The 27,022-nt window shown below is 47.2% G+C and overlaps 1 protein-coding gene across 1 annotated transcript in view; it reads left to right on the top strand.

Moving 5' to 3' along the window:
* Positions 1 to 11,814, top strand: part of LOC144766574 (cell adhesion molecule CEACAM8-like) — a 161,076-nt gene extending 149,262 nt beyond the window's left edge. The window contains exon 8 of the mRNA XM_078650374.1: positions 11,631 to 11,814. The gene's annotated coding sequence lies outside the window, so the exon portion shown is untranslated. The remainder of the gene's footprint in view (positions 1 to 11,630) is intronic.
* Positions 11,815 to 27,022: the final 15,208 nt, after the last annotated feature.

Genomic DNA, 27,022 nt, shown 5'->3' with positions numbered 1-27,022 from the left:
GCTCTATGCTTTTCTACCTTTCGGAGCAATAGTCTGCGCTTTATAAATTCCATAATAACATTAACATTAACATTAACCTTCTGTTTTGCCTTTTGCTGCTCTCTTTTGGCTTTTTCTGCTAGCTTTCCTGCCCTCTGTTTTTCTATACTCTGTTATATCTTTTTCTGCTCTGTTTGCCTTTTTCTGCTAATTTCTTCCCTCTTACTGCCGTTTCCCTCCTTCTGCCATTTCCCTCCTCCTGTGGCCCAGCGCTCCAGCCTCCCCCAGGACCTACTTAATGGAGGACGCAGTGTGGCTACGCAGCGGGTAAAAGTGATGCCTGTCTGCACCTGTCCTGAGCGCCTGGATCGCACCCAGCACCAGGAGCCCTAGCCATCCTGCCACCCTCCACTACAGTGCTGAGGAGCTCTTGGACCTAGACATCACATACCAAAACAACAACTGCTACACCGCCTCCCCGCGAGCAACCAAAGGTCTCTTCACCTGCCACCATTGCTGCTTCTCCTACAATACAGGATCTCTAGTCCACACAAGAGCCTGCACCACACATCCCCTAAAGGCCACATACATCCTTGTGAAACATCTGGGGTGACTGAAAGGGGGTCTCAAAGTGATGAGAATCACTCTACATCCCATCTTTCCAGAAAAATAGTGCATCATTCCTGTACGGAGTCCTGTCGCCCACAAAATTTGAGACTACTTTTACCCGGTTCCTGTGGGCTGGTTGTGGGAGCACAGCGCTTCTGTGGCGGCCATATTGGGTGAGGGGCGCGGGCTGCACGTTCTAGTGGCTCAGGCGACGACCTCCTCTTAAGGGAGGTAACCAGGGGGCTCGTTCTTGATACTCTTGGTTCCGCTGACCTACGAGCGGACGCGAGACCTACCTGAGCGCTACATGGCGCTTTGCTGAGCTGACGCGCGCTGTAATAACAATTCTGCGGCGTCCTTTTAAAATCCTTTTTGATATTTTCTTTACAGCCTTATTTACTTATCCCTTGTTCTTAATTGCAAACGCCACTTACTTGCACCATAATTGTGGTTGTCACCGCGCTTTGCGGGTCCCGGTTCCTGTGGGCTGGTTGTGGGAGCACAGCGCTTCTGTGGCGGCCATATTGGGTGAGGGGCACGGGCTGCACGTTCTAGTGGCTCAGGCGATGACCTCCTCTTAAGGGAGTCATGCTAACACGCAGCGGATACGCCGGATCACCGCCGGAGTCACGCCAGAGTCCAGCCCGTCTGCGCCCGTCAGCGTCCCGGAGGCGACCGGGGCGGCGGGTTGGGCCCTGCCACCGGGCGTATATACTCCTGGGCCCCCCTTGCTCCGTTATACATCACGTGAGCTACGCTTACTACGCCCCTTACAACCTTTTTCGGCCGATTGCTGTACTGTCTTCCCCGGTCGTCATAGGGGTAAGTGTCGCTGCCCTGGATGCGGATGGCGTCCTAGCTGCGCTACGTCTTTGCCTCCCAATAAAAAGATCGACCATGCTGGGTATCCATGTATGCTGCTCAATACTAGATCTGTAGGCAGACATGCGCAGGATATTTATGACCTCCTAGACACGGAAAAGCCTCTCTGTCTCATGTTAACTGAGACGTGGCTGGGGGAATTTTCAAATCCCGACGTGGCTTCTGCCATTCCATCTGATTATAATGTTTTTAGGAAGGACAGACTCGAGGGTAGGGGTGGAGGAGTGGCTTTGGTGGTGAAGAGATGTGTGGCTTGCTCCATTCTGCCTGTAGATGACATCCGCGGCTCTGAGTCCCTTGCCTTCTCCATCACCTTGGCACCCCACCAATCCTTTAAAGGTCTATTAGTTTATAGACCACCCGGTCCATCTGGAACCTTCTTTGAAGATTTCGAGTCTGTCCTAACAGGGTTGGCCCTGAAAACAGAACATTGTATTGTCGCTGGAGATTTCAACTTCCGCATGGATGACCTATCAGACCCGGATACTACCAAATTTTTGGAGGCCACTGCCCCCTTGGGCCTGATCCCGTACCTTCGGGGACCAACACATGATAAGGGACATACCCTTGATCAGGTCTTTTCGACATCTCCTGTGGAGGTTAAGGAGATTATTCCGGTGCTATGGTCAGACCATAGGTTAGCCAAATTTTTGGTTAAAGGCACAGCGAGACTCGCCAATCCCGCATTCCAGCAACAGCGCCGCACCCTTCGGGCTTACCATTGTGTGACCCCAGCGATGCTGGATCACCCGTGCCCCCTCTCAGGAGACCTGGAGAGGGATCTTGAGTCTCTGCAGGCTTGGCTCTTGGACAGGCTAAATGACCTTGCCCCAGTGATGGCCCCCCGCTTAACACCGAAACGGGTTTCGGCCCCTTGGTTTAGGGCGGCACTGTCGATCGCTCGACAGTCTTGTAAGGCGGCGGAAAGAGCCTGGCGCTCTCAATATGATCCTGAAGCACGACTGCTCTATAAGGCAGCAGTTAAGGCATATCAGCGGGACATTCGCCTGGGGAAAAAAGCCTATCTTGCGGGGAGAATGGAAGCCGCCTCCAACTCCTGCAAGGAGATTTTCTCCATAGTTAGAGAATTTACAGCCTCTCGTTCCAATGCTTTCCGAGGCATGCCCCCTAAGTCCTGGGCTTTGGATCTTGCTAACTTTTTCACCAGCAAGATTAAGCTTATCCAGGACTCTTTTCAACTGGCGGCACCCGCAGGGTCGATCAACATCGAGGATGACTCGCGCCTTGCGGTTTCATCAGGCCCGATGCTGGCAATCTTCTCCCCCATTTCAGCCTCTGCCTCCTTAGTGCTTATGGGCAATCTTAAATCTGGGTCGCCCCTGGACCCCTGCCCGGCTAAGTTTTTAGCAAAAATGGCAGAAGTGATAAACCCGTTGGCCAATCCACTTTTGAACCTCTCGTTGAGCCAGGGTTTGGTTCCGCAAGCATGGAAGCAGGCAATGGTCATCCCCCTGCTGAAGAAGCCTGGCCTTGATCCTGAGGCACCGGTCAATTATAGACCGATTTCTCTCCTGCCAGCTCTCATGAAAATCTTGGAGAAGCACATACACACGGTGCTCTCCAACTTTTTGGAAATGCATGAGATTCTGCACGCCACTCAATCCGGCTTCCGCCCAAACCTTAGCACAGAGACAGCGCTCCTGGAGGTGTCGGAAGACATTAAAGGGGTACTGGACTCTGGGGGTAAGGCTATGCTGGTCATGTTGGACTTGTCGGCGGCCTTCGACACCGTTCCCTATGAGGGCCTTCTCGCTAGACTCTATGAGATTGGCCTTAGGGGGATGGTGCTCAGCTGGTTTTCATCTTTCCTAGCTGACCGCCGACAAACGGTCTGGGCCTCCCCGGACTCGGCCGTGATGCCGCCACTGGGAGTCGGGGTCCCGCAGGGCTCTATATTGAGCCCGACCCTCTTTAACATCTTCATGACCCCTTTGGCAGCACTGGCGGAGTCCTTCGGGGCCCGGATCGTGTCCTATGCCGACGACACACAGCTCCTCTTCTCTTGTAAGAGTGGAGGAGATTTTAATGGGGAGAGTATCCGGGACTGCCTTGAGGCTGTCTTTAGATGGTTTCACCTGAGCGGCCTCAAATGCAACTCAGAGAAGTCTGAGGTACTCTTCTTTGGGTGTGCGTCGGATCCTGACTGGCAAGCCTGGTGGCCTATCAACATGTTTCCACCATCTTGTCCATCTTTAGTAGCTAAGAACTTAGGGGTCAAGATGGACAAGGCCCTGACGATGAGATCTCAGGTCCTTGGGGTGATGGGCACCTGCTTTGGCCTCCTCAAGGTGCTGAGGACGTTTTTACCCCTTTTGTCGGAAGAACATCGGAAACTGACCGTGCAGGCTTTGATCGGGTCTAGGCTGGATTATGCCAATATCCTTTACCTGGGCCTGCCAGAGTATCTGCTGCAGCGGCTCCAGGTTGTGCAGAATGCGGCTGCGAGAGCCATTTATGGCTTAAATAGGCGAGCCAGTGTGGCGGGTCTTTTGCAGACCTTACACTGGCTGCCTATCCGCAAGAGGATTGCCTTTAAAGCATTAACCCTGGCCTACAAAGCTCTCCATGCTGAGGGAGCGAAGTATCTCCAAAGGAGACTTGCCTTCTATCACCCGGCACGCTCTCTCAGATCGGAATCACTGTTTTTGGCGGTGGTGCCACGTGTAAAAAGAGCTCGTATTGGAGGCCGTTCCTTTGGACTGCTGGCACCACAGCTGTGGAATTCCCTGCCGCTGACACTCCGGGGTTCCACTAGTCTACTTGCTTTTAGGAAATGTTTAAAGACCTGGTTGTTTACCATCTAGGTTTTCTTCTCTCCTTTTTCTTTTACTGGGCCAGCCTGTTGTTTTTATTACTGTGTTGTGTTATTTCGTCGTAGGTCTCATTATTAAAGCGCCGGGACACTCTTTTTGAGTAGCCGTGCGCTATATAAAAATTAATATAACATAACATATAACATAACATAACATACAGCACAAACCTCTCCAATGCATCTTGCTCAAAGCCCGATCACTCTGCAACCAGGCCATGCCAATCTCCTCAAACCCTGACATCACCACCACAACACCTGACGGCTACACCAAGACTACACTAACAAACACAGCGGGGGCATTGCAATCATCTTCAAAGAAACCATCCAATGCATTGCCACCAAAGTGAGACCACACACCTCTCATGGAACACCTCAACTTCCAACTACAGACCAATGCCCAGACAATGATAAAATGCACCCCGGAACCTTGACCCGCTTTCTGCAATGCCATCACCAACCTCATCGCAACCCTAGCCATTGACTCCTTCCACTGTGTCCTACTTTGTGACCATAATTTCTACATCGATGATCCCAACAACGCTAATCCACCACCCTCCAGGAGAAGCTGAACAACACCAGCCTCACCCAGCTGGTCACTGAACCAATGCACAAAGCTGGGCACACACTCAATCCCATCTCCACCTCCAGAAACAGAGTCAAACACAGCCACATCACAGAACTCACCTGGTCCGATCTTGCCATCATTCACTTCAACATCTTCGGTGCTCAGCACACTATCCACAAGCATCACAGCTCCAACCACATCTGGAGCAAGGTAACAGAGACACAGTGGATTTAGGCCAGCAGCGACACCCAACTTGATCCCTCATCAGACCCAGAACAGGCCATCCAGATTGTCTCTGCATGGATTACCAAATGCATCAAAAGAGTCACCCAGACAAAACTAGAAATACCACCAAAAACTTAAAACAAGCCAGCTGGTACACCCCAGAGCTCAGAACCACCAAGCGCAACTGCTTTCAACTCGAGAAATGATGGCACTTCACCAGAAACCCCTCCAAATGAGTCGCTCACAAAGCAGCCTTAAGCAATTACTAACTAAGCATCAAGGAAGAAAAGCCATCACAACCCGCATCGATATAGCAACTAACCACACAAAATAACTATTCAAAATGGTCAAGAAATTCTCTAACCCAGCAGCCATATACAACACAATTCACCTCTCTCAAGAACTCTGCAACACCCTCCCGGACTACCAAACAAAGATCGCCACCAACCACAACAACTTTGACCCCAACCCACTGTGCTCAACCTCAAAGCCTTGGCCAACCAGCCCACACAAGCCGAACAATCACCACATGGTCTCCACTGACCACTCAGACCACCACGGCCATCATGTCATTCATCCACTCTGGGGCACCCACTGACCCCTGTCGCAACTGGATTTTCATCCTCAGAACCAGTTAAATCAGCAGGGAACTCACCAGCATCATCAACACTCAATCACCACAGCAGCCTTCCCAGACAGATGGAAACACTCAGAGGGCAGACCCCTCCCAAAGAAACCCTCCTATGACCGCTGCAAACTTAAATATTATTGACCAATCTCCTTACTCCCTCACCCTGAGAAGGTACTCAAGAAGGTCATCAAGTAACAGCACACCGGATACCTGTAACAAAACCATCTGCTTGACACCTCCCAATCGGGATTAGAACCAACCACAGTTCAGAAACTGTGCTGATCGCTACCACAGCCGACATCAGAACCCTCCTCAACAATAGGGAGACGGCAGCTCTGATGCTCATCGACCTCTCAGCTGCGTTCAACACCATATCCCACCACACCCTCATCAACAGACTCTACAACATTTGCATACAGCAAAACACCCTCAAGCAGATTGCCTTGTTCCTTACAGGATGCACACAGATCGCCTGGTTGCCTCTCTTCACCTCTGAACTCAAGATCATCATATGTGGCATACCCCAAGGATCATCCCTCATTTCCACCTTGTTCCTCCCCTACATTACCCCCCTCTCAGACATTGCCAGATCGCATGGTCTCAACATAATTGCCTATGTAGACACTACTCAACTTATCCTCCCTCTCACCGAAGACCCCTCCACCACCAGAACAAACGTCTGCAACGCCATGGCCAATGTAGCCAACTGGATGAAAGCCAGTTGCCTTAAACGTAACTCTTACACGACAGAAGTGCTGATCTTTGGAAAAAACACATCCATATGGAACCACAGCTGATGGTGAGCAGCACCAGTCGTACACCCAGGCCAACAGACTATGCACACAATCTAGGCAGCATCCTTGACACTGAACTGACCAGGAAACAACAAGTCAATGCAGTGGCCTCCTCCTGCTTTCACACCCTCTGCACGCTCTGCACAATCTTCAGATGGATTCAACTCAACATCAGAAAGAGCCTCACTCAGGGCCTGATCACTAGCCGCCTTGACTACGGCAACGCAATTTATGCCTGATTCTCCACCACGCTCCTCAGGTGACTCCAGGCCATACAGAATGCTGCAGCCAGACTTATCCTGAACCTTCCCAAATGGACTCAAATCACCCCCATCTCAGCAACCTCCACTGGCTCCCCATCCACAAGACACGCTAGTTCAAGATCCTCACGCACACCTACAAAGCCCTACATGGTGAAGGACCGTCCTACATCAACCACCGACTTTACTTCATTCTAACCGCAAGACACTCCCACTTCCCCTCATTAGCCCTTGCACCCACTGAACGCATCCTCCACAGCTCCAACGGATGCTGTTCCTTCTCCTACATTGCCGCCAAGACCTGGAACGACCTGCCCCTCCACCTCCAAACTGCACGCTCCCTGGCAGACTTCAGAAAGAAACTCAAGACTCAAGAAAATTGTGATTACCAAACTTGCAAATGGAAAGCCTTTTCTGATGCATCAAAGGCTTTCCATTTGCAACTTAGGTAAGCAAATGTTTTTGCAATTACCTAAATTGCTAATGCATTTAGGGAATCACAATTTGTGATTTCCTAAATGCGATGGATTAAGCTTTTCCTACATGTAAACTGTGCATTTAGGGAACGCCAATTAGAATCAACTTGAATTTTATCGGTAATTCGCACATTAATTGAAAAATGCACAAAAGTGCATTTTTCAAATTGACATGTGGCGCACAAACATGCCCTTAAAGCATGTGTGTGCACCACATGTGCACACTTACATTTCTGGGGGTTGCTTCAGGTGGGCCTTAGGCCCCCGGGCACCCTTGCAATTTAATTCGCAAATTGCGAATGCATTCCCATGCATTCCTATGCATTCATTCCCATTCATTCATTCACCATTTGCGATTCACTATTAGGTAATTGTAGGAAAGTAGGACCTTTTTTTATGGTTACCCCCACTTTTTGCTTGTTGTGATGCTGTTTCTGACTAGTCTGACTGGGATCCTGCTAATCAGGACCAAAGTCTTACTCCTTTCTATTTAAACTGGGTTTACTATTTCTAAGGGTCACTGCACTCAAAACCTATAAGTCACCCCATAGCAGGCCTTTACAATCCTGAGGGCAGGGTTCTTGGTCCTAAGTGAGAGGGTGCTACTGCCTAGCACCCCTTCAGCCTACGGAGTCCATTCTCCCGGATAATAAATGAGGCAGCCATATACTATATAGAGGGGCACCGTGTAATCACGCAAATATCATCTCAAAAACAGCTGCAACTAATCCTATCATGTTTAGTATGGTGTGGGAGGTATGATTCCAAGCACTGGACGAGCCCTCCGTTAGGCTCTCAGTGTTCCTGGTACCAGCCTCCTAGTTCTGGACAGCACAAAATGGTTACTGCAGACCAGAGACACATGTCTGCCCTCTTGCTGCTGAGCCACGCTTGAGTAGGGGAAGGCAGAACAATAGACATCCTGTCACAAGGTGTGACCACCTCCCAGACAGGATTTAGTGTATTAGGGCTGGGTGAGAGACCTTGTCAGCGCCTGAAAGACTGCATGAGGGGCACATTTATTGATCCTGTGCATAGTCCAGTTCAACCCAGTCATGGAAGCCGTTGGCTGCCTGCTTTGGAGCAAAACTGGACAAAGGGCTTGGGAGTAACCTCCCGCCTGTCCAGACTTTCCCCTGGGAGGGTCCGCTGAATCTTCCCAACCCTTTCCCTAGGGTTCGTCAGGGCTTACCTAGGTGCAGGTCCCTGGATTCATCGTGGGATAAGATTGAGAACTCAAACCACTGCACTTCTACCGTCTCAGCACTTTGGACTTTGCTAGACTTCGTTTGGGCCGACTTCACTGCACTTCCAGTCTGCTGTATTGTCTGTGCCTGTGCACCACACAGTAACCTTTCAAGGCCTGTGAAGCAAAAAGGACAACCAAATTAGTCCCCCTTGGAGTGAAGGAGTCACCCCCCTGCATTTGCAGGCACAGCAACTAAGTCGACCAGTTTGCAGATCCCAAGCTCCTCTTGACTCCAGGAGCACTGCAACGCAAGTGGTGGTTTTTCTCAGCTCCCGAAGCCTTATCTACCCTCTTACCAAGTTTGAGGCCGGTAGTTCTTGTGAGGGTTGCAATACCCAAACTCCTGGGTATAACGTCCCCTCTGCAGTAGCAAATGCTTGTTGACATCTTTATCAAAAGAACTTTAGGCTCCAAGTAGCCCCAACCTCGAGCACCTCCAGTGATCAGAATCTTCAGCCACACCACATCTTGTGCATCGAGACCTGCCTCTTTTGGTGAGCTGTTTGAGGTTCTCTCATGACTCCTGTGCCTTTGGCCTGTGGGTCAATTTGAGGGTCAGCTTTGTTTTCTTTGGGCTCCACTGATTTCTTGGGTCTGCTTTGAGTTCTCTGCTTGAGGTGAGTCTCCTGGACCTTGCTGGTCCCATCCGTGCACTTTCTTGACTTCCTGTATTGGTTGCATTTGCCAAGGCTTGTTTGTGCTCCCGCTGGACTCCGACCCCTCAGCACTTGACATGCTTTGTGTGACAGCTCATATCCAGGTCCTGGTTGTCCTCAGCATCGCCTGGTCCTCGCAGCTGCAGAGCCAAGGTCACAGTCATCCTTTCTGAAGCACCCTACATCGGAGGGCATCCCTCTACTAAGTCTCCTGGTCACCCCCAGTGAAACAGACACTGTCTCCTATGCTTTCAGGTTCTTCTCTTCCAGAATCCACATTTGTATTTCTCCATATACTTTCTCCTCTTCCAGCAGCAGCACTTTCCTGTAGTCTTCCATTGAGTTTGACGGAGGTTTGGGACACTACTTCACACCTATGCATCCGGTTTTCCATCGGAGAGGTAACTCAGATACCATGGTATCCACTAGTAGGGTGGCACTCCAACCTTCCGTCTTCCACGGGGTTTCTTCAGGGTCCACTGGGAAGGGTCCCTAATCTTTAAAAATCCAACTGCGACTTGCATTTAGACCTGTATGTAGCACGCATAGTGGTCACACACTGCACTCGGACACCGTGGGGTCCCTATCTGTTCACCTTAGGTGGTTCCTTGGGGTCCCAGCAATTCTACTTTTTTAATTTAATTTAATTTTATTTAATGCAATTTTATATAGCGCTTTACATAAGAACCAGCTGCGATACATAAAGGCTTAGGATTACATGAGTTACATAAAAGATACAAACAGAAAAAATTGCAAATGTGCAAGTTGTAAAGTCACACAAGGAAGAGATAGAAACAGACAAAAATTGCAAATGTAAAAGTTGTAGAGTCACACCAGGAAGAGATACAAACAGGAAAAAAAATGCAAATGTACAAGTTGTAAAGTCACTCAAGGAAGAGATACAAATGGATAAACTCTAAGAGTCACATAGGAATGGTAGAGAGTACAAAGGTCTACTACATATACCAGTGGTTAGAGTTATCTCTATATACATATATATACAAATAGTAGATTTTCTCAGGTCAAGACCCAAAAAACCAGGAGAGCAGAGTTCCATCAAGTTGGTTCGGAGGGGGGACGCAGTCACAGCACCAAGTGAAGGCAGTAGAATGTCTGCTGTTTTGCAAGATCGTGGACCAAGGACAAGAGCGACAACAGGAGGCGGTCCCAAAATGGCGGGGCGCACACATGTTTCCAGTCCAAAAGTTACGAGTGAGTGCTCCCCCCAGGCGGCTCCTTCACCCGCATTTGAATGCATTTTTTCCCGTGGGGTGTATTTCTTTGTTAGGGTGGGGCAGCAAGGGGAGGGTGGTTTTTTCTCTGGGGGGCCGGGTGGCACCTTTCCCCATTCCGATTCCTTTCCTCCGGTGTATTCATTACTTTGCAGGGGTGGGGGCAGCGAGGGGAGGGTGGTGCCTGGGCAGACGCTGCCCGGGCAGCTGCGGCCTGGCATGGTGGAGGGGTTCTATGGCATTTCTCGGCATTGTTCTGACTCAAGTCGTGGTTCTTATACCACTTTCTTAGTATATAGTTTAGTCCCCCCCTGGGCCCCACTGTGTATTAGTGCCATTTACTGTGATTTATTTGCTTAAGTATTGTGTGCTTTGTGTCTATCTCCGTGTGGGAGATACTGTAACATACTATTAATCTATACTATAAGGTTGAATTCTGGTAAAACAAGCTGCTTTACACTCCTTCTGAACTAAGCCTGAAGGTTGCTTTCCACAGCTACCTCTTAGAGAGTTTCTAAGGTTTTCTGAGATCTCTTAAATCTCCATAAGGGTTGTCTGCACTGGTGCAAGGTGCCCAAGGACAGCATATACCCGGCCCACTACTCACAGTAATGTTTAGGAATCACAATCTATTTTGCTATTCCTACATGCATAAGGAATTGCGATTCCTAAATAGCAATTCCTTAAAAATCGCTTTTTTGGAATCGCAATTCCTTATGTTGAAGCATGTGGCCGTTAACCAATAATAGAGGGAAATAAAGACACCTTCAGGAGTTTTATTGAGCATGAAATGCCAATAAAACCCCCAAAAATTCAAATGCGTACATAGCTGATGTAGCACAAAAAAAGGTAAAATAATGAGGCCACCCAGGATATTGCATCCTCTCAAACTCCTGGGAAGGTGGAATTTCGCCTGCAGAACAAGCAGTCTAACTACACAAGTACTCAGACCAACACTTTAGACAGGTAGAGTCTGAAAACATGGAACAGTGTCTCTATTGTCTATACTTCCCCTCACTTCCACTCAAACTACAAGGACACAAGGTTAAGAATGTAATGCCATGTATTTAACCCTTGCAGGCACATGGTGTTTAAAGGGAAGCTGGGCCTTCCTATCACAATATGGGTCATTTATTGCTAAAGAACATATGCACCCTATAATGTTGTTCCAAGCTCCTGACTAACCCCAAAAGTAGGCTGAGAAGTGTCTTCAAGCTCTCTTTTGTTTCTTCTTCACAGGCCCCAGAACTCAATTCCACATGTGTGCACCTGATCCTCTCTGATGAACGGAATACTTCGTACTATGCATCACCCCCTGATACACTGCATTCCTTCTATGGCTGATACTATACGTGACCCTCTCTGATACACTGAACATCTCCTACGGCTGATACTATGTACAACCCTCTCTGATACGATGAATACCTCCTATGGTTGATACTATGCATGACCCTCTATGATACGTTGAATAGATCCTACGGTTGATACTATGTACGACGCTCTCTGATACACTGAACACCTCCAACTGCTGATACTATGTATGACCCTCTCTAATACCATGAATACCTCCTACAGCTGATACTATGTGTGACCCTCTCTGATACGCTGAATACCTCCTACGGCTGATAAAAATGCGTGACCCTCTCTGATACGTTGAATACCTCCTACGGCTGATACTATGCACGACCCTCTCTGATACGCTGAATACCCCTGCTGTGTATTTCTTAAAGGTTGTATGCTGCCTTTGCTTGAACAGGCTTGTTTTTGTGCTACACATTTATTTTAGAAATAGGCTGCATATGTTTTATTATTCAGTTCTTCTGCTGGGATTTGAAAGAACATTTCCTACAAGGTTGAAATAAACTGTGCTTTATTTGCTCTGTGCTTGGATAAATCTTATCATATAAATCTAAATTTGTTATTTTAAAAACAGAGAGGACACATTCAGACAAAGCAAAGTCCCTGACACATGAAATAGCTCTACTGCCTGAGATGTAAAACAACTCCCTATGTATGCTAGGGATGGGGCCCCCCACAAGTCCCACCGATCTCTAATATATCACTTGACTTCTATAGTGAGAGGAGGTTTAGGTACAACTGTCTTCCAATATTCCAGGCCTTTTCATTGTGAACAGTTTGTTAATTATGCTAATCACATTTTTGACTTGTATATGTCTTTTAATTGCAGGGCAGCTATTGCAAAATAGAGCACAATAGTTTCAATAAATATTGTAAGCTTGCCTCTTGTCTCTTTTCTGTGCATTGTGGATACGTATGAGTGAGCTAACAAAAGATGATGGCCTTCTACCGGGATGCCTGAAAGGGTGTAGAGTGTGTGTTCTGGGGCGCCAAACTACCTGTTACTCTGTAAAGGTTGGGAGGGCAGGTGCGGCACTATGAGTTTGTCTTAATTTGGGATCAGAGGTACTGATGTGGTATGGTGACTCACTTCCAACACACTGGTGTTCTGTGGCCCCAGGCATAGTTCTGTTTCTAAGCAGAATCCCCACAACAACCCTGTCTGATACATTGAACAGATTCCACTTGTATTGCACCGGTTTTATCTCAGCATGACCAATAGTTTGAAGCTTTTTTTTTCTATCACATTGGATCTTCAATAATGAACTTGTTTCACCGACAGTCAAATCTCTCCCTACTTCTGCCAATCTTTCCTACTAAATAAGTGAACTGCCCCCTCTGTCACACCCCTGAGATAGCTCCCCCCAGGCTGTCTCCCACAGGATGGGCCTGCATGCATCAAGAGCTAGCTTATAAGCCCTCCTACATCCTGAAAACCCCTTTGGATTTTGGAGGCCACACTGCTGAGGGTACTTATTGTGAATAGAATAAGAATGCCCAGAGCAATACCATCAAAAGCTTGGAGGATCTCCCTTCCTCCAGCATCCATATCCAGGCAAGTGGGAAACTCCTGCGCACACTTAGCAAAGAGATAAGCTCTATGGGCCTCATTTATGAAAAGTGACGCATCGCTGCATGAAAACCGCGATGCGTCACTTTTCACTGCGCCCTCCTTGCGACACCAATGATGCATCATATTTACAGTATGACGCATCACGGTGCAAGGAGTTACAGATACGTCAGTATGCTGGAGTGTGTCACAAAAGTGACAAAAGTGACGCAACTCCAGTAATGTGTCCTTTCACATGGGGCAAGCCCCATGTGAAAGTGCCTGCGTCAGTCTTACGCCTGCTGTGAGGCAGGCACAAGATTTTGACGCATGTGAGTACTAGAAGTGGACACTGCGTCACTTCCATGACCCTTTCTTGCGTCAATACGCCCCCCTTGCATACATTATACCTGGTGCAGGTATAATGTGGAACAGGGGTTTACAAAGTGACGCATCTACGTAGATGCGTCACTTTGTAAATATGGCGCAGCAAGGTGGATTTTTTACGCCACTGGTGCATCACAAAAAAGGACACACCGGCGGCGTAAAAGTGACGCACGGCCTCATAAATGAGGCACCTAAATCTTTTACCCTGGCAAAAAGGTACCAATTGACACCTCCTTTTACAGTGTCCATGGAGCCGTAGGAACATCCACTATAGGGGCACAGGATTGTGATCACTAAAGAGTGGCTGTGAATAAGATTAAAAGTAAAAGTAAGCAAAAATAAAGGAGCTGAAACAAAAATTAAATCAATGATCGACATACAACTCCTCCCCTTGATCGTCGGAACAATTGTGGATTTGGGGAAATTTACTAACTTGTCCAGAGTAAATACCAGATTAGGTGAGTCCAGGAACGCACCAGGCTTGAGACCCTCCCTAGAGAGGACAAAGTCACAGAGAAGACAAATAAAGTCCCCTGCGAACAAGATTAGTTCCCTCCCAGTTACCCTCTCCCAAAGTGTGTTAAGGGCCAAATTAAGCCGGTGGACACAAGTGCCCATAACAAGTCTTCCTCCCCACAAGCAGCATGGAAGTTAATTAAAACTAATAGAGGGGAATTCAGGAATGACATCAACCTCTGCATCATCTGGGCCTCCCAGCAGAGGTCACAGATATATTCACTCAGCTCAACTGCAACAGATGTGATCAGTCTCCAGAGCCCTCCCTGCTCCAAGGGCTCTGCTGGTGTAAAATAGGAAGAGTGACCTTCTAGGAATGAATATTCTAGACCTCCCAAGGTGCTTGGAGGCAGATCATTGGACAGCTATTTACCAACTGTAGTCATCTAGGGTTAGTAAACGTAGCAGAAAAGTCCAACAATATTTCATGACAGGAGATTCCAACCTATTGAAGATTGTAGAGTGGCTGCTGAAGAAGTGGGCAGGGCCGGGGGCAACAAATTTTTATTTTATTTATTTATTTGATTTATATAGCGCGTTATAACCCAGGGGTCTCTAAGCGCTTTGTCAGGTTCGAGCATTAAGTACAATGGAGAGCAGCTAGTCATAAAATTACAGACCACCCCACGCTTACTGAAAAAGCACTGTTTTTAATTTCTTTCGGAAGGGCAACAAATTAGTTTCCTTCCGCAGTTCCATTGGCAGCTTGTTCCAAGCTGCTGGGAGTGTATAGGAAGGGGAGTCATGGGAGCCGTGTCAATCGCATGGCTCCAGACCACTTAGAGGAGCAAATCTAGTTGTAGCACCAGAGAGGGGAGTGCCTAGAAGCCAGCCGGGCGCACAGTGGGGGAGCCTCTCCCACCGCAACCTGAGACACCGGAGGGCCATCAACCCTTTCAGGCCTATAGAAATATCCCAAGGGGAGGGCAACTATACCGGGTGGGTGACATATCTTGAGTGGGGTAGGGCTGAGAGTAGATCTGCCAAAATACTGGGGTTGTTAAAATTAACCATCACACAATCCACTCCCCATAGTTTGCTGTCTGAGTCCACCCAACTCACTCTAGGGCCATAATGACAGATTCCACAGCCCCCGCCTCGATGAGGTTGCAACTTTAGCCAGTGCACCTCCATGGCTTTGAGCTCAATGAAGGTTTCACCAACGAGGGTGGGGGGGCGGAGAGTAACATTACGTAGCGTGGCAACATAGGGAGTCGGCAGTAGATTGAGCACCGCACCAGGATTAATGGAGGGGGGGGGTACGTAAACTGTCCAGTTTGCTTGAGACTGCACGGAGGAAGGGCTACTATACTACGGAAGCCTCTGTCAAGCTCTTCAACCCAGGAACATTCAGAGAGGAACCCATCACACCGGGCTCACCTCCGATGTTGGGGTCTGTGACAGGATAGATAAGGATGGTGGACCTCTGCTGTATCATTGGTAGGCTCTGCTCCTGTTGCGACCCCCTCCCCAAACGTATATGAGTCAGAATCTCCCACACCCAGCCATGAAGAGCCTCGCCAGAATGGGGTCATGATTCTTAATCAGAAATGTCTTAAGCTCAGTTAGTAACTACTTACTGGGGATGGGCCTCCCTCTACACAGATGGGGTAAGGGTCTGTTAGAGCTGACACATTAAGCCTGGAATGATTCCGAGTTGTGACGCAACCCTTCCTCTTTCACTTGTGTCTAGGGCTAGCCACCAGGGATGAAGCGGTGGGGGGCTGAGTGTGACCCTGCCCAAACACCCCCTGTCCATCTCCCTGATTGCCCTGATGAGGCGACCCAGGAGCCCTGCTAGAGGCAAGTAAACAACAAATGGGTATGGAGAGGCTATCCCTGGACAAAGACAGCCTTCATTCACCCAGCTCTATTTCATTAGATACTAACCCCACCGCCCAATTAAGGAATCCCACTGTAGTGTAAACACGAGGGCAGCTGGCAGGGGTGGCAATTAGCTTGAAGACCCTTTCTTTTCCCCCATGTTTGTAGCACCCTTTAGTACCATTGAGTCCCCCTGGTTCACACAAAAATGGAGTGTAACCCTTCTCAGCTGGACTCCAGTGGTACAAGACCAGCCCCCACACCAGCAGCCCACCTGGGCGTGATTCTAGTAGCCGCTAAGGGTGTAGCCATGAAAGGATGTAAGTTAACAGCTAGGACTATGAAACGAGGTGAGAGAGCTGACTAAATAAACAAGATAATCCCACTTCCAGAGTCATCAAGGTAAGTCATCAGGCCATCAGGTAAGCCCTACCCACGACAAGCTCCTCTCCTTACCAAAGTTAGAACCAAGGCGGGTGCAGGTGCCAGCCTCTTTCTGATGCTGACGGGTGCAGGATAGGCCCAGACTTGGCCGGGCTTTGCCCAGGCACAGCTGTGCATATCCCGCACAGTGATCGGAGAGTTAGCGCTATATGCGCGAAGGTCTCTCCTCCCCCTGAGAGCAGCTACGTAAGATTTTGGACATATTGGACGCTAGGACTGGAAGTCCCACCAGTGTGATTTAGGGCCAAACAGGAGTCCGGCAGGCAGTCCTCGAACAACACAACTCACTGAGTCAATTCTCTGACTTTATGACTTCAACCCCTTCCTGGAGTCCCACAAAGCACAGGTTATTTCACATCATTGTGCATCCTTCCCTAATTCTTCCAGGTTCTTTGTTGTGTTCATCAGCTGTGGTACCTCCGCTTGTAGGGCTTTAGGCCCTTTAGGCTTGAGATACATCCATCTGCCTCAATCGCTCTATCTACTGCATTCCTGAGGGCTTGGCACAGGAAACTAATATCTAGGCCACCTTCCATCACCTTGGTCCTAAGAGTGTTATGTGAGGACTAAGCAGCTTGTAAAATCTCTTCTCTGGATGTTGAGGGGTTGAAATCATATACACTAGCACTTGTCTGGCTTGAGGTTCTCCTGGACAGTCAAGCATAGGACTTCATCACTTTTACTGAATATGTATTTTTTGGTCTGACAGACTATGTGCACCATTTATCCCTTGCCGTGATGTCTTTCTTGCTTCCTATAATATTTTCCAGATCCCATATTTCCAGCTGTCCCATCAAAGGTCTTGGTGTAGCCATATCTCAGGTACTCTCCTGACAAATGAATATTGACTGAGCCGTGTCATTCTTCAGCTGCAGACACCGTTAGTGTCCCACCCCAAGTCTCATTTGTGTACTCTCTGTTACTTCTTCAGTCTCACAAGCCACAGTGGATCCTGTCACTGTCCTTGTTGACCCTGAAGGCTTTCCTGATTACAGGGAGGGGGTATTTAGCCCTCTCGTGAACACTCATACTTCACATTTATGATAGGAAACTTGAAATCTATATACAAAGCTCTCCTTTCACCAAAACAACTCCACCAGGGGAAAAGAGGGGATTGGAAATATGTTTTCCTGTCCTTAAACATTGCCTTCCTATGCTATAGACCCCAGTAGGAAGCCTGCTCTGCCAACAAAGCTGCAAGCCTCTGACCGATACCCACTGTGCCTTCGGCTGGGTCAATATCTGTGGGCCCAACACCCTCTTCTTCAGTGAGCGATGTCCACTAATCTGCTTTTCTCACCACAGGTACACTTCACCATGATATAGAAAGGTGTATGTCACATCGCTTCCCAAGGGCATTGTTTAACATTTTATGCCAGGTGCCCATCTTGTGTTTATCCTCTATGCTAATTTTGGCCAATAGTTCCTTCTGAAACCTTCTGAAACCTGCCCTGCTATTATAGGAAGAATGTGTGTGGGATTATCCTCTGTCTGTCCACAGGTCTCCTGTCTCCTTTTAGGCAGTGCAGTCAATGCTTCAGACAGGGTGTGCTTCCTGGTTACCTGCACCTTCTCCATCCTGCTGACTCACTCTGTTTGAAGCCATCGCGGATTGTCACTCTATCAGTGGACACTTCACACTCTCTCCTTGTCGCTTTGCTGTTCTCCTCAGTTCACCCTCAAGGTAGAGCAGTAATCTCAATGTCTCTTTCTTCCAAGACTGCAACTCTGTCCACTTCAGCTCAGGTCTCTCCTCAGTTCTCTGTTGCCATGTCTGTCCTCTCCCCTCCTCACAGACCCAACTCCACCACCGTTCACAGGAAACATGAGCAGCCTGTCAGAACCTGTCAGAGAGCTTCAGCTTGAAACAAAATGGTTGTAGTTATCGACTGCACAGGCGCAAAGCTTCAGATGACCGGTGGGTGTAAGGCTTCAGTAGAGTGGTCGGACAGAGCTCTTTTTAGATCAGTCCACCATTTTGGGCAACCAGGACCGGCTCCATTAATGAGTAAATTTGACATTTTACCGCCAATTCATCAATGTTTATGCTTCTGTGTGCTATCAGAAACAGATTCCTGTTTAGAATTAAGTAGTTGCCTGCCTACAGAGATTCTACATTATTTTATTTTTTTCTTTAATTGAGCAAATATAGTGATTGTTTTTTGGAGTCATATATCATCAGCACTATGCACACGGATCTTCTGAAAATCTGTGTGCTTGGATTTTTGATTCTGTTTTCTTGGTATTGCAAAAATCTCCCACCTCAGGTGCACTGTCAGGACCACATGCCATTGCATCTGCAGAATGTTTAACCCCCAAGATGAGTTACACACCCCCTCCACACACACTCATAAATCACATTAATTCTGAGGATAGCGACCACCCACTAACTCCCAAGCCAACGCTCAACCTCAGCTGTTTTCATTTGCACTACCCAACGCGGGTCATCCGGCACTAGTTTTAAGGATAATATGTTCTTGCGCAGAGACCCCTTTTTTTTCATTCATTTGATGGTGTGTTATTAAACATGTAACAAGTGATGAATTGCTGTCTCATCAAAAATGTTTTTCTGGCATGTGCCATTATTCCATAATTATATAACGAACAAATAAGCAAGATCAATCAAAAACACATACAGTGATCATTTAGTGACTATGTCGTATTTTGGCTGAGTCAGCGTTTAGCTCAGCTACACGATCTTTTCTGTTAACTTGACCCAAATGTATGGGAGCCATTTTGAATCCGTTGGCTTCCATTTCGTATGAGCACGCTGCCTCGTGGTCAGCATGCCCTTTTGTCCTTTCTCGATACCCATGGTCGTCTACTTTGCTCAGCAACAGGCTATTTTTAATACTGGTCAAGCGCACATGCGCATTACATACCGACTGGTCATTCTTTAGGAATGTTAGCTTACACTGACCAGTACTACTGGACTCCTCCCACATGCTGGCTGTGTTCCAAAAATGTCCTTATATGTACCTAAAATGTGTAAACTTGTAAACGCCTATCTTTTTATTGCTATTGAATTGTATAAAAGAGGGCGCACACCGATGTTCGGTGTGCTACTTCTTGCAATGCCGAAGGGTGCTGTAGGAATGTACCACCACCCCATGGGGTCTTAATAAACTTGTGTTTTGCATTTTCCAGTGTCCGTGCCAACTTCTATTCTAAGGTGCTCGAGAGTTTAGCAGAGTATGTAGGCCTGATTGAACCCAACACCACAATTGGCGACCACGAAGGGACTCATCGGTGACTCGGATGCCCGAAGGAGAGGTCGTGACGAAGGTTTGGAAACTCGCCATGGACGCGATCGCTGCCACTGAGTGACCCGAGTCTTGGCACCCACGGTGTTTTTCCCTTCCTTCTGATCTGACCTTCCAGGTGGCGCCGGTCCTCGACTGAGATTCTGATCTTGGATTGTCGTGTAGTGCCGTTTGGCTGATTCGATTAAAGAACTTGGCAGTTGGACCTTGGTCGTTTGAAGATACTTGGTAAGCTTATGATTGGTAAGGTAGTCTACTGACACTTACTGTGGCTTTTTGAATTTGAATTTGAATTTGTCTGAGTTAGCTAACGTTTGGATTTATGAATTTGACTTATATGTGAAGTGCACCTCACATAGGCAGGCATGTAGGGATATTTCTCTAATTTTGTTTTATTTGAACGGCACGCCGTGTATGAAGCACATTAAGTGCCATTTTATGTAGTATCACGTTTCCGTGATATTTTTGACATGCCTGTTCTCAGCACGCTCCGAGGAATGTGCTGTCTCGGAAATGGTACCAGTTATCGATTAAATGAATCACAGCCGGCTCCCCCAGAGGGGACTCCTAATCGCGATATGTACGTAAAATTTGGCCTTCCCCCTATAATGTATAGTACATTATGGCACAAATACACCAAGGTTGATCGTGAATTGCAATGGCCACTACATGGGTCATTTGATTTACGAAAGATTCAAAATGTAGAGCAGTGTTTGTTTCAGCGCAGGTCTAGACAGGATATGTTTGATTGTGTGCGTATGTGGGAGAAAGAGGTGCGTGAACGATTGAAGCGTGAGGAAGCCTTGGCGGAGAAGGTGCAGCGAAGGGCTGCGCGTGATAAAGCTTTACAGCTACAGGAGAAGGAGTCACAGGAACAGAAAGAGAGGGAGACTCGAGAACGTAATTTACAGATTAATGGGCAATTCCCTATCCGACGTCCTTTTTATCCGGTCCTTACTAATGAGACAGATGATTTTTTATTATTAGATCGATGTCCGCCTCCGTATGTTGCACCTACGGCTCCGAACGAGGAATCGGATGAGGACGATCAGAATAAACAGCGTACTCGGTTATCTACGGATCGAGCTGCGGAATTGCGGTCGTTTGCACGAAAGTTGAATGTTAATACAGTCACTGTTTCTGAGATTAGTAAGCAAATGGAGCAATGGTCTGATAAGGAGCGATTGTATTTTTTAGATCATTTTGGAGATGAGGTCGTTAATCGATTTAGAAAGTATTCTTCTGAGCTAGAACCTAAGGATATATCGCAGGGTCGTGATAACTTTCGTAAAGGTCTTTTTATTCTTTCAGATGCGGATGAGTTTTTCAAGCGCTTGGTTCAGCTACGGAATGAGGCGTCGCGGCTACGGGAGTTGGAAAAGACATCGGGTTCGCCTGCGTCTGGATCGACGGAGATATCCAAAGAATGCTCTATCTTTGGAACAGATAAGAACGCCGCGATTAATGTTAGACTTATGCGGGAAGCTGCGCCTTTGTATGTCCCTCATAAAGGGGAGGGCACAGATGACGATAGAATGTCTAAAGACGCGAAGGGTTATTTTATATATAATTGGGTGTATACGCCTTGGAATAGAGCAGATGTTATGGCGCTTAAGAATGCTTTGCCTGATCCCCGTAAGAATCCAGCGGCTTTCTATGAATGTGTTGAAAGCGCAATTTCTTCGTGTATTATGACATTAGTTGATATTGATTTGTTTTTTGGGCTAATATTGCCCCCTGATATGTGGAGGGCGATTCGTAAATTTGATGATCAAACGTTTCTTGGGGCAAGTTGGAAGGACATAGCTCAAGCCGATTTAGATAGGGAACCAGCATGTAAGCCTTGCCAATTAATATTAGAACTCCCAGGAGCCATACTGAATAAATTAAAAACGCTTGTCCCCGCTAAGAAAATTGATTGGACCATGTTAGCCTCTTGCAAACAGAAAACGGATGAGTCGGTTTCTGATTTCTTTTCTCGCTTTGAGGAAGCGTTTCATGATTACAGTGGGCAATCATTAACAGAAGACACAGGCAGGCATTTATTTGTTGACAAGTATGTGGCCAATCTCCTACCGGAGATTGCAAAACGATTATAGGCAAGTGAAAGTTCGTGGACCACGGCAACCCCTGCTTCTTTATTGACTATGGCTCAATACTATGAACGACAGGAATTGGAGGCAAAGGAAAGTAGTGAGAAGAAAGTGAAGGATTTGAAGACGAAGGTAATGTTGGCTCAGGTCCAGGCTACGAGGGGGAACGATAGGGGTAGACGAGGATCGTATCATAATGCGCCTCCTCCCCGTTCCGATATCTCTGAGGATCAGTGTGCATACTGCAAACAATTTGGACACTGGGTTTCAGACTGTCCGGTGCTGAGAGAACAGCGTAGTCAGCGTGGTCGAGGAAGCGGAAGGTCTAGGAATAGTTATGGAGGATCGAGGGGTGGAGCGAATGATCGTGGAAGGAGTGAAGCAAGGGGTCGTGGACAAACAGATTACAACACGTTCGATCGACGAAATCAATACCAGATAAATGAGGGTGACTCGCCTGAGTCACGTGACGAGCGTCATGCATAGGATTGCGTAGGATGGGGTGTGGAATCGGTTGAGGTACCAGTTGATCAACGGGGTCCATATATAGAAGCACATGTCTTGGGTTCTACTGATCAGTTTCTGGTAGACACAGGAGCTACTCGTAGCGCTTTGTCCAAACACTTGGTTCCAAGGGCTCCCCTGTCTGGCGAGGTAATTACAGCTATAGGGTTTGATGGAACACCTACTTCTAGCCCACTGTCTCAACCTGTTACATTTTATGTTGATAAATTTGCTGCCCCATGTCCATTTTTGCTGTCCCCAAACACACCAGATAACATCATGGGGCTCGATATGCTAAAACATTTTCGAGCTACTATTCGTTGTGCTCCGGAAGGAGTACGGGTTGTGTCAAATGAAAATTATCCAGAATTCGAGCGAGTGTGTCTTCTTCACGAATCTGAAGTATTAGCCTCCCTACCAAAGACGTTGTGGGCCACTTCTGATACTGATGTAGGGCAGATGATTATTCCTCCAGTGCATATTACCGTAAAGGAGGGAGCATCTCTGCCACGTGTCCCACAATACAAAATATCTAGAGAGGGCGAAATTGCATTGATATACATTGTGAATGATTTGATTACGGCAGGGGTGGTTGAGGAAGTTCCCTACAATGTTTGTAACAGCCCAATTCTTCCGATTCTTAAGAGAGATACAGATACTAAGGTCTATCGTTTTATTATTGATTTGAGGGAAATTAAGAAGATAGTAGTGCCTCAGTATCCGGTGGTGTCTGACATCACCACGTTGCTAACGTTGGCCCCACCGACGGCAACTACTTTTACAGTCATCGACTTGAAAAATGCATTCTTTTCGATTCCTGTACACCCTGACAGGCGCTATCTTTTTGGATTTACATTAAATAACAAATCGTTAGATTCTGTCGAGTTCCTCAAGGTTATACAGAAAGTCCTAGCATTTATAGTCAGGCTCTGAAACGACAGCTTGATTCTTTCGAATTACAAGCTGGAGTGGCTCTCATTCAGTATGTGGATGACATTTTACTTGCAGCAGACACACAGGAACAATGTGAGAAAAGTACCTTTTCCTTGCTTTCCTTTCTTGCTGAACATAATCATAAGGTTTTGAGGAAAAAGTTACAATACTGTAGACCCAAGGTGACCTACCTCGGTCATCTTTTGTCTAAGGAGGGCCGTGCATTAACACCAGACCGAATTCAAGCAGTTCTAGACACACCAGTCCCCCGTACTCAGAAAGATGTTCGTGCCTTCATAGGTTTGACGTCTTTTTGTAGGCAATGGATATTGGGATTTTCTCACATTGTTAAACCATTGTTAGCATTGTTGTCCAAAGATACACCGATTCCCATTGAATGGACAGATGAATGTCAAAATGCTTTTGAGCAATTGAGGCAAGCTCTTTACTCTGCACCAGTGTTAGGTACACCAGATTACATGAAGATTTTTACATTGTACGTACATGAGAAGGATGGGTGCGCATTATCAGTCTTAGTGCAGATGCACGGAGACAAACAGAGACCCTGCGCATACTTCTCGGCGGTACTCGACCCTGTGGCTCGAGGATTGCCTGGATGTTTTCGAGCAGTTGCAGCAACAGCAGTAGCTATACCACAAAGTGAGGGAATAGTTTTGTCACACAAATTGTTGGTGTTAGTTCCCCATGCGGTAGATGCTTTGTTGAATCAAACGAAAACACAGCATCTAACTAGTGCACGCCGAACAGGATATGAGCTAACGTTGTTGGCGCCGCACATCACACTAAAACGATGTGCTACATTGAACCCCGCTACTTTATTACCCTATCCTGTTGCTGAGACTCAGAAGGAAGAACAACATGACTGTGTTTTTCTGACTGAGGAACAGACAAAGGGTCGTATCGATTTACAGGATACACCATTTCCAGATGTAGATGGGGAACTGTGGGTTGATGGATCGTGTGTGAAGTTACCAGATGGCACGACTTCCGCAGCCTATGCGATCACGACACTTAAAACAGTGGTAGAAACAGCACGAATACCCCAGAGATCGGCCCAAGCAGCGGAATTGATAGCCTTAACGAAAGCATGTGAGTTAAGTGCTGGACTATGTGTGAACATCTACACGGATAGTCGCTACGCTTTTGGAGTAGTGCATGATTTTGGCCTACTCTGGAAAGAACGAGGGTTCTTGACTTCACATGGAGTGCATATCATGCATGGAGAATTGGTACGCGATCTCCTGAATGCACTATTGTGTCCAAAGAAGGTAGCGATAGTCAAATGCAGTGCACACAAAAAGGTGACAGATAAAATAGGACAAGGAAATGCTTTCGCAGATCGCATTGCGAGAGAAACTGCTACGCTACAAAATGACTCTCCCATGTACGTGGTGAAATCACAAGCTGAGCGATGGCATGATGCTAGAGAAGAAATATTAGACATACAGAGATCAGCATCTGAAGCAGAACTTGTGAGATGGGCCACTGAAGGAGTATTGGATGATGAGGGTTGTTGGCGTAGTAAAGACATGGAAAGATGGAAATTAGCTACGGCCTATTTACAAACAATGGTTCAAATGACCCATGGGCTGGCACACATTGGAGCTCTCGCAATCACTAAATTGCTTACACGGGTTTGGGAAAATCCTGAGATTGCTAGTACAGCCAAGAGAGTGGTTCAGACCTGTTTGATATGTTTACAGCACAATCCCGGACAAGGGACTTATACTCCCAAAGGAGGGTTTGTTCCACCTACTGCACCATTCTAAGTACTACAAATGGATTACATCCAGCTGGAACGCTGTAATAACCTCAAGTATGTCTTAGTGGTGGTGTGTGCCTTCAGCAAATGGATTGAGGCTTACCCCACGAAAGATAATACAGCATTGACAACAGCTAAGGTGTTACTCAAGGAGTACTTCCCTCGCTATGGTGTTTGTAAGTTTATGTGGAATGATAATGGTCCTCATTTCATTGGGAAAGTAGTGGAGTACGTCCTGAAAGGATTGGGAATCAAGCAAAGATTCCATGCTGTCTTTCATCCACAATCAGCAGGTTTGGTCTGGCCTCACACCCTATGAGGTGGTGTTTGGAAGGCCGATGAATATTTGGGGAGTTCCTAAGCCTCGCTTGATACATGATGTGCCTTGTATAATGATGAACGATTATTTGGCACGATTAACAAATGATTTACTTTCTATTCATCAACAGGTTCGAGAAGCGCTCCCCGACAACTCCACTGGAGAGGCTCACAATCTTCGTCCTGGGGACCACGTGATGATTAAGGTATTCGAGAAAACCAGCAGCTTGGAGCCGAGGTGGCGTGGCCCAGAACAAGTGCTGCTAGCAACACGGACGGCTGTGCGCGTCACGAACAAGAAGAGGTGGATACATTCGACGCACTGCCGACGTGTCTCTCCGGACATGGTGAGCCCTGTGGTGCTATCCGACTACAGAGATATTCTGGATGCAGAAAAGAGCCCAGCTGTTAATGAATCGGAGGGAGCCTTCCCGGACCACACTGTTTCTGATGGAGTGAAGTACAATCCAGGGGCGGTGGGTGACATTTCAAAGTGGTGGGGCGTGAAGTGATTTGCATACAGCACCGTAGCGAGCGAGCGCAGTGAGCGAGCTTGAACCCCAAAAGGGGGGTTTGGGGGGATTACCCCCCCATAAAAATTTTGAAAAAAAAGAAAAAAAATCATGCATTTTCAAGCAAATTTGAGAAAGTAGGAAGGTTAATAAAGCAATTGTGAAAGTGCAGTTATTACATTAATAGATGGCATAACATAGGTAGCTGCTTATTCAGTATAACCACAGAGCTTCATTCATTCCGTCCTATTACGCTCTTACGCTCAGGTGCTGAATTCAGACTATAAGACTTTCATGAAAATCTCAGCTCTAAGAGTAGAAGAAGTTGCACAGCAGTTGGGAAACAGCCTTCACAAAGCATTAGGAAAATGAGAGGCAATTACTTGAAAGCAAACTGAAAGCAATGCATCAAGTAGTAACTTAAAGCAATGCATCCAGCAAAACAGTGCATGCAGTCAACCATACAAAAGTAAACTAAAGCAAGTGTGAACCTGTGAACCTTCACTTTGAAAGCAGGGTGCTAGTCAACAGGCCAGTCACATACATTTAAACTGAAGAAGAGTACACCTCAGCATGCAGGCACCAACATAAAAGCACCAAGCAAGTCAAACAGTTTAATGAAAGAAAAATGACTGGTCTGGGTCTGGATCTGACTTGGTACGAGCAGGATACAAAAAGTAAACGAGTAGGTGGTAACCCACTTCAAGTGAAGGAGCTGTAAGGAACCTAAGCGCACTGGTGTTGATACCAATAACAGGGCAGCTCTGGCTTTCTCAGGGTGGGTGTCAGCTGTGTGATGAAACCAGCATGTGAAGCAGTTACCTCAAACTAAAACCAATGCACTCATCAAGACAAGGAGTTACATGAAATCAAATAGAAAACCACCATCAACCCAGGTAGTCACCAAAAGGCAAATTGAAGTGACTGCACACTATGGGAAGTGCACTTCACCAGCCAGCCTATTACACTAAAGGAAAATAAAAGCAATGCTCCCAGTAAACAAGACAACATAAATTGAAAATGTTTCCCAGCAGGACCAACAGTTACAAAAAGTAAAGAAACAGAACGAAGTCAGAGGCACTCCAGGAATCCAGGAGGGTGGTCTGGTGGACTGTTCATGAAGGCTGAACCTGGTTCCCCAGAACG

The sequence above is a fragment of the Lissotriton helveticus genome, chromosome 7 (genome assembly GCF_964261635.1).
Source record: "Lissotriton helveticus chromosome 7, aLisHel1.1, whole genome shotgun sequence".
In the NCBI taxonomy this organism is placed as follows: Eukaryota; Metazoa; Chordata; class Amphibia; order Caudata; family Salamandridae; genus Lissotriton; species Lissotriton helveticus.
Note: the sequence above shows the minus strand (reverse complement) of the source record. Positions and strands in the feature narration are given on the sequence as shown.